Raw genomic sequence first — 15,734 nt, forward strand, 5'->3', positions numbered from 1 at the left:
ATTTTCAGTGGAATCGGGTTTTGAATGCACAGACCTCCGAAACCTAGATTTTACCAGTAGCCCACTTCGGCTCTACTTAATAATTGAACTGCAGCCTATACACTAACTCTCTTAGATATTTAGAGAACCAAAATTATTACTTGAATGTTTATGTATTACTTTTTATCTGAAATATATGCAACGACGTTACACCAAGTAGCAGTTGAATAAACATAATAATTTCTGTCAATATAAACAATAAAAAAATATTTAATTATTCTTCTATAGGGGTGCTGTATAGAATTTAACTTTTTTATATATGCTGTTCTTTTTATTATAAAATATCTATCCAACGCATTTACATTTGATTTCAGCATTACTTGTCTTAACTTTTTAAAAGATAATCTCCATAATCTATTAATATATAACGTTGGATGAAATACTAATATTTTATTGTCGAATCGTTATGTGATTGGATGTTTTTGGTGATTTTCTTCTGGATAACAAATACTGTAGATTAATTTGAATCAAACTCAAAATATTATTTTTTCATGCTATTTATACATTTTCAGTAGTGGACAAATTAACTGTGAATTGAGCATGTGTCTTGGCTTTGTGGTTCGGACACTGTTGACTCACAATCGCTGTATACGTATTAAAGTCGTGGATCAGTGCTTATGTACTGTGGAATTTTGTAGATTCGGTCACTTGTCTTTATCATTAGACTCAGGGATTCGAACTCGTGTAGTTTTAAAACGAAATTAATGGACTAAATAAAATCATTGATATCTATTTTTGATTTATTATACGATGCTGATTAAAAAGTGCGATCTTCTTAATGATTTTCTTTTAATCTGTATTTAATATGATTATCACTTCCAAGGGATCAATTAATATTCATTTGATAAACTTCTAGTTGTTCGCACCAGTTTGATTTTGGATACAAGCGCATCGTGCGAATCTGCTTGTAAAATTATGAACAATTCTTTTGCTGCTTGAAATATTTATTTTTTGCTGTATACTTTTTTTGTTGATGTTCTGTTTCTTATATCAAAATTTTTATTTATTTTTCCATTATTATTTCTTAAAGTTAGTCTTATATCCTTTTATATTTGCATTAGAATTATTCGTATTCGTTAGCGATATTAGAATAAATCTAAACTTTATCAGCGAACTAATTACATTTCTAATATAATTAGTTACTGCTGTTTGATTATTTTATATTGATTTTTAGAATTATTTATTAAATGTCTTTGAATTGTTATTACATCAGAGGACAACTCCTCAAGTTCAGTTTATGTCCTGTCAAGCGAAGTGTCTACAGAGACGTAAGAGTTCTAGGCTTCTGTCCTCTGACAGTCCAGTGATAAAAGTTTTTATTTTAACAAACACAGTATTGATTTGACCTGGTATGAAAATATCATACAAGGAAGAATTGTAAACACGCTAAAAATTCTGTGTGAAAGAAAACTAAGCAAGCCTTTAATGCGCTATTAATTCTTACAGCTTTCACTGTGGGCACTTAGTAAATATAAAAGCCTAAATTGACTCTTTCTCTCTGTAACTCTCATTTACTGATAAAGGGTGTTAAATCCGTAAACCTTATCAAGTCATTTCCCTTCCAGTTGAAGAATCTGAATATATACATCAGTATCTATAAGAACTCAGGACATCTTGTAATGTACGCTTGAAATCTCTCTTCGAATTTTCATGATCTATGCTTTTAACCTATTAACTGAGAAATTAACATTTGGTTAATTTGTTTAACATTTGGATATTTCCTCATATATCATCAAAGTTCTTATAGCCCAGGATTATTAACTGGAAACTTAAAAACATTTTTCGCCATTCGTCTTTTAGATTAAACACTGAGCCGAAAGCTTAAAAATTACGCATATTTGCAACTAAAAAATGTATACAAAATATAAACTTATCGCTATATACCAGACCCATGTGTATTGTTCCACAGAGTACAACACTTAATTACATGTTCGATTTATGCTGCTGTGTTCGTCGACTATGATATCGCACGAATTCATTCCCTTGCAACAGACATAATTTCAAAAGAAAAAAATCGCTTACATCATAATTAGTGAAGTTCAAGTGGGATTTTATTAGGGAGCTAGATTATATGTTGGCAGACATGTCAATTTCCATATCACAATAGATTCGTTTATTCAATTTAAAAGGCAAAGCATAGTAAAAACGTTAGCAATTTTACACGCCAGATGTTTATTCATTTGTTATATAAATTATGAATCACACGTGCAAAACTATATACTACACAGGGATTTTCCAGACTTATGGAAAAGCCTCGTTGAAAACAGTGATATGTGATAGTATAGGAATAAATTAAATACGTAACTACCAGGGTTTTTTTTATATACTGTACTGTTGCTTATAGTCTCAAGGTTATGTGCGAGTGTTTTGTATATCATTGTCTGTTTAATTTCGTTTCAAGTGCAGCTAAAATGAGAGACTTGTCAGAGTTCCAAATAGGGCAGATAGTGGAAATCGGTCTGGTTGGTGCATCGGTAACTACTGTGGCACACCTGGTGGGGGTATCAGTAGACACCGTGTAGGTCCTGACAGCATACAACGATCATGGCAAAACAAAATCTTCTAGAACGAACTATGGAAGAAAAATCAAACTCACTGTAAGAGACAGCTTGACATTAAGGAGGATTGTGACCACCAAGAAGGAGACCACGGCAGCAAAAGGGACTGCTGAGCTGAATGAACATCTACAAAATCCATTGCCGACCCATACAGTTCAAAGGGAATTGCATAAACAAAATATTAAGGGTAGAGCTGCAATTGCAAAACCCCTTCTGCCAGATGTAAATTGGAAATAGCAAGTACAGTGACGCAAGGACATAAAACCTGGACTGCAGATCAATGGAAGCATATGTTTTTTCCGATGAATCTAGTTTCCCCCTATTTTTCACCATGGGACGTGTTTATGTGGGGCGAACCCCCGCAGAAGCTTGCAATCCAGGCTGCCTCTTTCCTACAGTGAAGCATGGAGGTGGTTCCATAATATGGGACCTCATCTCGGTGTTTGAAATAGGTCCCCTTGTCACCTTACTTGGACAGGTCACTAGGAATGACTACTCTTTTGGCCAATCAACTGCATTCTACGGCACAGACATTGTTTCCGTCTAGATATTGCATCTATCAAGATGATAATTCACCGTAGTCGAACTGTTCAGTCATGTTTCGGGACCATGAGGGCTCAGTTACAAGCCTTCCATGGCCTGCCCAATCACAGGACTTGATCATCATAGAGTCCTTGTGGTCTGTTTATGAAGAAAGATGCAGGAAAGGATAAAGGAATCCTTTATCCTTTTCCTGCGTTTCCCCGGGAGTTAGAGCAATTTCTGCATAAGGAATGGTACAGCATCCCACGTACCATCATACAAAACTTGTATATGTCTATTTCAAGGAGGATTCAAGTGGTTTCGACTGCCATAGGTGCTCCCACACCATATTAGGTGCAAAACATTTCTTTTTGTATGGTTTCTCCATTATTTTGGACACCGCTATATATATATATATATATATATATATATATATATATATATATATATATATATATATATATATATATATATATATATATATATATAATATAACACTAAGCAGACGACGTGATAAGACGAGGAATCAATAGAAATGACTGCAGGAAAGAAAAAAAATTTCAATGATTCTCATTTTGGCATTCTTTTAAAAAGATGTGTAGAGAAGCATCGGGATTATCGGAATTCAAATAATGAAGGCTTTTCAAGGGTTAAATTCATTGGTCATGGAATCTTTGCCAATGAAAAAGAATGTATGATAGGATTTCTTCCACTCAGATAAAAAAAAAAATCACAATTAAAAGATACGATAATATTGAATCTATGAAGGTGTTTATTAATAAAGAAACATATTAGAGAGAACATCCCTTTCTTTGTTTCATGAGTTTGACTTTTCTGTACAATACAAAAATATTTAAAGCATTGAAAATAACAATTTTTAATACTTTAAATATTTTTCCAACAATTTTCTTTGTTTCATTTCTTTCTGATAACTGCAGTGAAATCTTCTGCAATACTTTTCCATTTTTATGTGCTCTCATTTACCGACCTGCTTCCTCGATTAGTTCAAATTCTTTGTAGCCAATATGCTCTGTAGCTTAATTATTGTCAGCAAGTGATGTTTCAATAGGCATGGGGAAATGTATATTGAAGAATTAAACAAAGAATTTTATGTAGTTCAAGAATGATGGTTGTAGATTTGTGAACAAGCAATTTTAAGTACTCTAAAACACTTTTGCTATCACTAAGGATGTTATAATGGTTTTCGTATTTGACATTTAGTTTAATGGACGTGATAATAGCTGAGCATTCTACAATGAATGTACTTTTTTGGGGTTTTTTTAATTATCATTGTTTCCTTACTAACATTATAAATCACCACTGAAGTAAAATAGCATAATTTATATGCATCATTTGTTAAGGTGATGCAATTGCTTCCAAACTCAAAACATTTTCAAAAGGACAAGAAATTATAGAATCGGGCCAAAAATTATAACATGGTGAAAATTAACCCAATTTGCAATACTTTATGAAGATAATATTGCTCAAACAGTCTTGCACGTTGGTATTAGTTTTATTATCAACATCGTACACACAATTAATTAGACATTTATCACTCGTAAATATATTAGGATTTAAATTAGATGAAACTAAGACATCTATATTTACGTCAAGGGATTCTGCAATTATTCCAATGTTAGAAGAGCTTTTAAGAAATACAGATTGTTGTTTATACAAGACGAAATACGAATGAAATATTTATACGAAGGTACTAATCGAATATTTATGAGTATATTAGGAAAAACAACGCTAGAAAACAAAGATCGAATGTCAGCAAATTCACCTCCATCATCAAATTTTTAAATAACTAACTAATATAATAATATTATTCTACTGCTATCAAATTATATTATTCATAGATAATATAATTCGATATAAAAATAATAGGAAATCCCTGAAGATCTCTCAGGTGCATCATAGATTGTTAGTTGAATTGATATTATTCCCTAAGCAAAAGATGCTATATAATTGGATAGTTAGGTAACAAAACATTTACGAGATTAAATTACATCGAGTTAGTTTTTTTACAAATAAATCTTTAAAAGAATTGACAATGATGTTCAATAAAAATCAGATTTATTTAACAGTAATTAATTCAAATCCTTTGCATACTTTATTAAAGCATCAAATAATGTGAAGTAATAATTCTATTTATTATTTATCTTTATTTATTATTTAAGAAATAGCACCGGATATCATCACTTCCAATTATTCTACCTCAGAATTCCCAGTTTTAGCACCGTGAGCGTGACGTCAGTCTTTGAGGACTGACAGTGAACTTTCCATTCAGACGACGTTAATCCCTGAAGGCTGACAGCGGATTTATCTTTTGGAGTGACATCGGTGCGTGAGACCGGCGTTGTCAAGGGTTGAAAAATTGATGGCATAAATTTAATGAAGTTTATTAAAACATTCTAAGCAAAGATGTGGTTGAGATATGCATATATTACTATAAGTAATGACCTATTCCATGAGTTATCTCGCTAATGTGCGCCCGATTGTTTTTGTATTTGTGCTATGACATTCAATACAATATTTTCGAACTTCATGCGCTTTTCCTTCATTCTTCTGAAATCTGTGAAGACTTGTGGCTGTATCGACCCTAGTGGAACTTTCTCGTATGAATGCCGTGTGAGTGCATCTGCCAATTGTTTCCGAAATGTTGCGATTGATATTTTTCTTCCCGTTACATTTTGGATCATATTTAACGCATTAACTACCGTAATATTCGACAAAATTTCGAATACTAATTTTCTGTGCCATTTTATTGTTCTCCTTAATGGACTGCTGTGCGCACTCATTTGGTCAGAGAGATTAATCGCGGTTTTTCTCTAATTATAATGAATAACAATTTTTGACTTAGAACAAACCCCTCTCTTTGTTGTTATGTTTACCATTTCGTTTGAATGTTTGATGAGAGGGACTAAAATATTTCTCTTGTCCTTCTATTTCAAGATCGTTGTCCCTTGACTGTTTTCTCGAGCAACTATTTCTCCGCATTTTAGTTTCGCTGTTCCGTTTAAGAGATTGCGTTTGCATGCAGTCGGAAGTGCAAGACGATAAATAGTCAACCCTTTGACAGATTTGGCTCAAAATTTCATGAGAATTTATATTTTATATGCTAAACCTATGTACCAAATTTTATCTATTTAGCTCTTTATATATATAGAGTTATCTAGTAATCATAGTCAGTCAGACAGACTCCCTTTAAACAGATTTCGTTCAAAATTTAATAGAAATCTACAAATTTGTTTGTACGCCTATATACCAAATTTCATCCGTCTAGCTCAAAGAGTTTTTAAGATACCATGCTCACAGACATACAGGCAGATGTAATGCCAAAAATGTGTTCTTCGAATTCGGGGAGGTCTGAAACGAGAAAATTCGTTAAAATATTGAGTTCGAATTCTTCTGGCTATTACTATACTTCCTTTATATTTCGTATATGAGAAAGTGAAAATTCAACCCAAATTTCACTTATTAAATGTTTATTTCAAGCATATTATTGGCTTATAATAAATATATAGAATTAGGAAAATATTTATGAAGAATTTGGCAAAAATAAACATTTATTTAAAACAAAATACAACGAAAAATTAATTAGACTTAAGCAACAGTGCAGTTAATTTTATGCGTCAAAAATAATTATGACATCAAAAAATAAAATGACAAAAGTAGCAATTGATATTTCATCTGCTTTTCTTTGAATTTTATCTTCACTTTTAATCTTCTAGGCATAGATGCTGCAATTTTTTTCTCTGTTCATGCCTTGTTATTATTATTATTGCAATTTTTTCATGATAGTGTTTTCAACACTCCCTCATTCTAATGGTTCTTTGGCATATGCTTGGTTATCAAGATATGTCCGAAAATGTTAGTGGATATCTCGGAACGTCGAAGGAGGAACCAAAGTCTTAGGTGCCCGATATAGTAGCTATTCCTCCATAATTTCATATGTATGTTTGAAATCGTTATCATGTTGGTTTTGATCCAATTTCGTGGGAATCCTAATTTCTAAATGCTAAAGGCAAACTTTTTTTTTCTAGACAATTAAGTTGCCAATTTTGATCATTGTAGACTCGATAAGTACAAAAGTTCTGTCCCTGCTGTTGTTATTCAGCCCCAAACGTAACAAAGTCACCTCCTGGTATTATACTTTTTGCTAAATATATTCTCCGACCTCTATATTTTTTCCTGCTTCTTTTGTGCCAAAAATTCTGTGCGAAAATTTTCTCGTTTTGTACCAATTTTTCTCATTGCGAAATAAAATGTTATTCCAAAAATTTTAATCCTTGTTACTCTACTTTCTGGCAACCTGCAGATGCTCGTTTTGGTTTATTTGAGTGAATAGTTTAGCGCTTGGAATCCTACCATATAACCTATATTCATTACGAGTCCTTATGATAATACTGTCGTTTTCCCTTACGTATGCGGTCTCTTTTACTAAAAAGTCTTTAGAAAGCGTAACAATCCCACTTGAACTGAATGAACAGAAAAGACTCCTTATTTTCTGCTCGTCTCTTCTAAACTGCCAAAGTGGCTATTTTTTTCCATGAAGTTATTATATATGATGAAAAGTAGCTTCTGCAGGCAAATTAAAATTCTTGCACAATGATTAAACAAAGAAGAAACACTAAAACACATCTCAAACACCCGCACATCCCCCCCCCCAAAAAAAAAGATTGTGTTATAATATGGGTAGTTTTCAAAGGGAATTATACATTGCAACTTTCTGAAGGTTGGTGAAACCGATAAAGCTGAAAAATACTATCAAGAAACAAGAAAAATGCATCAAGAATTGCAATATTTATTTATCTAGCATGGAGTCGCTAAAAAAAAAAAAAAAAATTCCATGACATTAGCCAACCACATGTTTCGTAAACCATCCTGCAGAAGTTCAGTCAACTGCACTATTAAAATTTGCTTGTATACTGGAATTTTCTCCAACTGATTACTGCTTTTTTTTAAATATTTTTTTCATTGGATAGGTGAGTGTAACCAAGAGGCAACTAATAATACTTTTAAAACTTTCATTAGTTATAGGTCACCAAAATATTTTTCTTCTTAAAATGAGAAAACTTGTTATGAAAGATGTGAAAATTCCAATAGTTTATATTTGAATTAAATCATAATTTTCAAAATTATGGTATGGAGCATTAAATCTAATTCATAGAAGACCCAATTATTTTTGAAAAATCTATGGAATTAAAAGTTTTTCTCAAAATAAAGATATTTTGTTGCCAATGGCTTCGTAAAATTTCTTCAGAGTGAGCTAATATATTTTTTAGTTCCTTGTCTGTCACTAGAATACCTCCCTCATCTGAATCTATTGTATCCAAAATTTGTAAACTTTTTAAGTGAGCCGAGACATTTTGTTAAGCTAGCATTTGCCATTTGCTTTTCTGTTGAATATGAATTGTCAACTTTTATTTTAACAATGTGCCCACGCATCTTTGTAAGTTTAGGCACTGTCAATTCTTTATGGTGCGATTCTAACAGCTTATTGACATCATAATATGAAATTCTAAATATTATTGCTTGACGAGATTGACAACATCTGTTTCATAAACGACTTAATCAGTTTTTGACATTGCTTCTGACTCGTTTTTGAAAAAGAACGAACAATTTTTATATTTCTTTTAATAGTTTTTATTACTAAATTTTGAATTATATTTTAAAGGACAAATATTCGATGTTGAAAGAGAAAGTAAGAAAACATGTAATATCGAGTTTGCACAAATCAAGATTTAAATGTATAATATGCACCTAAAAGGGTTTCCCTAGCCCATTTTTATCGTAGAAAGCTGAGAAAATTAAAGATATAATTTTTCTGTTTTGAAATTTCTCATGTAAAAGTTGAAATGGATTTTGAATGTAATCTTTCACCATAAAATTCACCAGGAGAATAATGTGATCTATCATTTCTTTCTTGCGTTACTTAAAATCAGTTTTGACTCTTTGAACATAATGTTCAGCTAAGCCATTGGATTTAGAATAATAAGGACCTGATGACTGATTTTCTACTTGTATATAAACTGTTAAAATCATGTATCTATAATGTGACCATTATCCGATTCTAAGAATCAAGTATTTCATGGGTAGCAAAAGTGCCATTCAAATAATTAATTACTATATCAAAGTTTGAATGTTCGAGCCGTTTAAAATGAAAATATTCAGAATAACTGTCGACTAACAAACAATAACTTTTATTTGTAAATTCAAACAAATCTGTAGCTGCTCTTTGCCAGGGGAAACGAGCAATTGTTTCACCAATAAAGGTTCTGTATTACTATAACTGGGAATTTGTTGGCACATTGAACATAAACCACATTATCTTTACCCATTTCGTCCCAAAAAGGATTTCATGAGCTCAACGAAAGGAGAAATTAATTCCATGATGTACTTTAGGAATTAATTTCTATTAACGCTAATAACTATTAAGCGTTCTTCTTTGAATAATTCTTCTCAATAGATATAATACTTTCGAAACTGGAGAGGAGCTTCATGAATAGAATATGTCCAGCATTTCATAAATTATAGTCTTTGTTACTGCAAATCCATATCCTTATTGATTGCAGTCGGAAGTTCAAGATAAATTGTCATAAAAAGTGGTAAATCTAATTTCAAAAATTTCTGAACTCATTGAATATTTCTGACGATGTAACTTTGCAATAATGGCTTAATGCATTACCTACTAATGTCTGCTGACGTTTATACTTCATTTTTAAAGAACACATTAGTGCATTAAACAGTAGACATTGTGAACAAGACAGTGTTTGTCGCAACAGTTTCTTGGCAATTATTTCTGAAGTTTTTTTTATCGTTTTTAGTTACCACTGATTTACTATAAATATAATCCAGGTATCATGGCAAAAAGCAAAGGCTTCTTTTTCAATTTGTGGATAACGCTATTGTGCAGGAATTTGTAGAATGCTCAATATGTTTGCCTTTTAGGAAGAGAACAGCTGCTACGGCATGGAAATTAACGTCCACTGACGACTTGATCAATTTTTATTTAGAAACTGATCAAGACTTTTTATTTAGAAAGGCATTTTGATCAGTTGAACATTTCCAAATCGTATTTATCTGAAGAAGCTTACACAAAGATTATGGAATTGTTGAATAATAGAGGAATAAATTTGGTCACATAATTTACCATGGCAATAATTTTTTATAATTTGGAACGCTTCTTGATGTTTTCAAATTTTCAATAGCCTTAATTTTTGATAGTCTATTTCAATGTCTTCAGAAGTAAACACATGCTTGTTTTATTCCCACCAAAAACGCATTTGCTAGGTTGGGGCACCCTCCATGCTCAGTCTTTGAATAACACTTTAACTTAACTTTTGTAACTCATCTTCAGTATTGGTTCAAATAAAGATGCCATCTACTGAACACTATATTTTTTAAAAACCTTTTTAAATAATTTGCATAAATTGCTGAGATATTTCTGGGATAAAAAATAGGCTCAAGAAGGAATAACGATCTCAAGATGTATTAACAGTCAAATAATCGGACGTTATTTTCGAAACAAGAAGTTGTCAAAACCCTCGCTCAGAATCAATAATGATTATCATATTATACTTCATTATATTTTCGAAACAAGGTTTATTATATGGAGAATACATTTCTTCTTCGAACTTGAACAATATTTATAAGCTCATTTTCGGCTACTTCTAGGACTTGGAATTTCAAAAAGGATGTACCAAACGATAACATTGCAGCCAAAAGATAAAAGAATATTGTGACTCAGTTTATTTATATTAACATCCCGTGTAAAAGCAACACTAGAGATATTTTGGGATGGACCTCGTAATTTTGAACTTCGGTCAGATGACGAGGACAACACCTGAGCTGGCACCTTCTTTCCAAACTTCCACACCACACCATAGGGAGAACGTTTGGCCCAGACGGATTTAACGCTTACACGACAGCTCTTCGATAGAATCGGGTCCCGAACTTGAAACCCTCCGGTTCCGAAGCCGAGACCTTACCACCAGGCCACCGCGGCTTTAGAAAATGAAAGAAACACAATAGAATGGCTATTGTAGGGATAATGACATATATATCCTCACGAAAAATAGATGAATGCTCGTTAAAACTATATATGGTTGTGATAATCGGCAACTTAGAGCTTTTAGCAATCGAATTTATAACGTATTCGAATTGACAAGCATTAAAATCTTTGTAAATGTTTTTTCATGCGCTTTTTAATATGCGAATTTTGAAATTCTGTACACAAGTGTGCGCTCATTGATAATGCACTATTTTAATATTTCTAGAATTCGATTATCAGATAATTCATTGAATTGAAATGTGTTTCCATACCATAGTAAGTTGCTGAAAAATTAAGTACAATATCCTATAATAATTATTATACAAAATTCGAAACTAAAAGTATGAAATAATTGAAATAAAAAATCTGCTTTTCAGTACACTAATAAAAATGTGTTTTTAAAAACTATTCCTATTAAATTTATTCTACCTCTCATCCTTGTATCTTAGAGGATAAAATTTTTATATACGTTCAGGATTGACGATGATACACTGTTTTAAATTTTTCATGTTTTTATAATCATTTAATTATTGATTACAATTGATTACTTATAATTAATAATTCCTGTAATTGACTTTGATTCCGTGCCTGTGCGGCCACTTGTGCATGAGTTTGGGAAACAATCGATCGCAAGCTTATGATATAGAAAATACTACAAAAATTTCTGCTGTTTAGTTAATGAATAAAAACTCGGCGTTAAAATCTTTTTAATTTATTTATTTTTGAGATTTATGTTTTTACTCCATTTGCTCACATGTTTTACCATCATATTTTTATTGATGTTTAGCTTTCTATTGTCATTCTCATCTGACATCTCTATCTTAGAAATTTAAAATAGTTTCTAACAAGTTGCAAAGAGAGCTCCAACATCTACAAAAACTCGCAGAGAGGCAAAACTTTTTGAACTTTCTAGAACGTGTGAAAGATTCAAATGTTATTGAAACAATTGATAAATATAGAATCGTAGACATAGACACTTTTATTTTAACACTTTTAGCTGTCCAGAATACTCACATTAAGTAAAAGATTCCACTTCTAATTGGAAATTTTGTCTGTACGGCTAGGCTAATCTGGAACATCTGGTCACTTCGTATGTAGAGGAAAATCGGGAATGAGAATTCACTTTTACTTAAAATTGATTTTTTAAAAATATTAAATTTATTTGCTCTTTTTAATGTGAGTTTCTTGTTTATTGACAAGTTTTCATTATTCGGAACAACCGAGGGCATTTAAATCTAGCAGATGATTTTCATTTCTGAATGAAGTCCAAATGTGGGGCTTCCGACTTATCCGATTCATTTGGTCACATTACTGTACATACACTGTCTACCAATAAGTAACTGGATACCTGTGATAAAATAGATAAACACAATTTATTGCTATTCAATAGTTTGTAGAACTTCCACCTGAGGCAAATGCAGCCTTGACCCTCCGGGGACATACTTTACACAAGTGTTTGGATGATGAACAGTAGTATATTCTTCCGCTCGGCTTGGAGAAAACATGTTTTTTCATCGATTTTGGACGATTGCTGCACCCCTTACTTCGGTGATCCAACTCGTCTCAGAGCTTTTCTATGGGATTCAAATCCGGACTCTGGGCAGGACAGTCCAGTCGGTTCACCCCATTGTCATCATACCAGTCCATGATGGACCTCGCAACATAAGTGAAGTTGTCATTATGGAGATAACAATGATCCAACCTGTAAAACTGCCACAACGTAGGAAACACATTGTTGTCTAGAATAATGGAGTAGAAGTCGTTTTTGGGCTTACCATGAATTGGGTCCCAGTCCGTACCAAGAGAAACATCCCATACCGTAATTCCGCATCCTCCAAACTTTACTGTAGACACAATTCTTTCTGGCAAAAGCCGTTCTCCATGCATATTCCAAACCCACACTCTGCCATTCGAATGGTAGAGATTGAACCTTGATTCATCTATCCAGAGAACCTGTTTCCATTCATCTACAATCCAATTTCGACGTGCCTTGCAGCACCTCAAGCGAGCAGCGCGGTTGGATTTTGTAATCAAAGGCTTATGGGCGACAACACAGTCATGGGAACTAAGTAGATGTGCTTCCTTACGGATAGTATTTATCGAAACAACAGTCCCGAATACTTGTCGTAACTCTTGGAAATATAGGCCATCGATTTGGCACGATTTTTTCAAATTTCTTTGGACAGCATTCGTCGGTCTCTATTTCTTAGTTGCGTGAGTCTGCCGAGTCGAAGCACATTTCGACAATAACCATTCACCTTTTGGAGTGTTTACCTCACTAGATATCGGCCATTTCTATGATATCCTACAATTACGCCTTTCTCGAAGTCAGAAGCTCTGAATTTCGTGGCATCTTGCATGCGACCAATGCCAATGCTAATGCTGTTTCCTATACGATATTTAAGTACAAAAGGCGTGACGTATATCAGGACAGCAGACATCCTCATTTGCATGGGTGTCCAATTACTTATTAGTAGATAGTGTAGAAATATTATGCGACTTAAATTTTCTATATTTTCTTAAAAGAATTGTCTTCAAATTGCATAAAATGAAACTTCTTCGTGCTTCTATACTGGTTAGTAAAACCTAGGTGAAAAAGGCTGATATTGGGATTACGAGAAACCGAAAATATTTTTAAATCTAAACTATCACTTAACAATAATAAAAATGCTCTCTACCAATAGATTGATTCTAAATGGAAAATTATTTATTAATGAGATTATATCCCAATTTTATGAGCCACGTCATTTTAAGAATATATCTTCATTTTGTGCACCTAAACGCTAGTAAACAATTCACATGAATTCTTCTGGCAGTATGGCAGTTTGTGGCATTTACTAATCATTTAAACCTTTTGAGAGTTTTCGTAGATTTATTTAGAATGCATAGGGATGGCCTCAAAGGATTATGACGAAGTAAAATAATTTTTAAGATTAGGATTCATTAATCAAATTAGTAGGTTTTAGATACAATCAAAAACGAGCATTTATTTTTAAAAAATTGCTATAAATAAAGTTTTTGGAAAACTTAGTTATAAGTTCATCAACAAACGAAAAGAAATTAGTAAGAGATTACATTTATAAATAATGCTGATAATTTGCAAGAGATTCTTGTATTGATCCTTGCCACGATTGCTGCATTTGCTTATTCATGCTCAAGTTATGAGACTCAATGTGCGGAGAGTATCCAGATGAAAAAGTACAACTGGATAACTATCAGGATGCTCCTTCCTTCAATTCAGCTCTAATAGAAAATATTATAAATATAATAAAATTTACCTGCGTCTGGGAAGTTGTGTTACCAGAATTTCTTCACAAATATTTCCACACTGTAAAACTGCAAATGCAAGTTTCATAAATGTTTTATAGCGCTAGCTGTTTTCAGTAATTCATTGTGCATAAGTTTTGTATCCCATTTCTTTCTTCTCTTGTTCTCTCTTAACCTCATGGCGTGGATAACTTATATTGATTCTTTGGCGCCTAAATAAAATAGTTTATGAAGATAAACTATTCTGATCATAATTTGAAATACTATAAATTCATTAAAAAAATATTTCGATGATTTCCGGGAATGTTTAAAATGTAATTCGTAAGATTTCTAGATTTTTTTTTAAGTGAGAAAAAGGTATATCTTAAAAAAAAAAATCGAATAACTTATTTACAGATATTCAGTTTTATTGTGACTGGATAGATATAAATAATGCATGCAGCATAAAATGTGCTTTCTTATTTCAAATATCATATTGTATGTACTTTAATGCACGTAAACAGAACAAAACATGAATTTTGCGAAAATCTGTGCCTTGACGGTATAAATTTTCAAATAAAAATTCTTACTAATATCAATTTCTTTTGCCATTTATAAAAATGTAAAACAAATGAAATCTTTGCCCTACTGCTATTTTAAGCAGCAACAAGCAGGAAAGAGAAGTAATTTTTTTTTATAAACAAACATTTTCAATAATTCTTTAATTAAAAAATTATAATTGAACTCGCGGGAGTCTAATAGAGGAATTGAAAGCCATTAAAACTGCAATAGTGAATTTTCATTTGATTAATCATATATGTAGTATCTACTGATTAATATGAGTTTAGATTTACATTATAATATCGATTGAATGAAGAATATGTAAATGCTGAATATGTAGAAGCAACTATCTATCTGTAATATAGTGTCCATGCTCTTTAACCTGAAACTGATCAAAATGGCGAGTTTTTAGAATTTGCCATTTTATCTGGTAAACTGACAAAAAGTGAATAAGGGTAAATTGCGAAAGTCTAGAGCGTTGCGATTTAGTGTAAAATAAATCTATCTGCAAATACCAAAAACTTAATTGTATCAACAATTTGAAGAAGGAAATAAGCGCCAAAAAGTCTATACATACACAAAACGCGTGCTATCATGCAGACTCTCTTAACGAAAACCACTAAATAAAATAATGATGTGAAGAATCTTTAAGAAGTTTGGTTTAAAAGTAAAATAAATAACGTATCGCCAATTTGCTATAAATAGATAGCCTGTCCACAACTCAAGCTTTCTTCTTTGAAATGTTCTTTAGC

The 15,734-nt window shown here is 32.2% G+C and overlaps 1 protein-coding gene across 1 annotated transcript in view; it reads left to right on the forward strand.

Moving 5' to 3' along the window:
- The window catches only part of LOC129961093 (uncharacterized), a 130,784-nt gene that overhangs the window by 32,389 nt on the left and 82,661 nt on the right, over positions 1–15,734 (forward strand). The window lies entirely within an intron of this gene.

This window comes from Argiope bruennichi, chromosome X2 (assembly GCF_947563725.1).
Source record: "Argiope bruennichi chromosome X2, qqArgBrue1.1, whole genome shotgun sequence".
Taxonomy (NCBI): domain Eukaryota; kingdom Metazoa; phylum Arthropoda; class Arachnida; order Araneae; family Araneidae; genus Argiope; species Argiope bruennichi.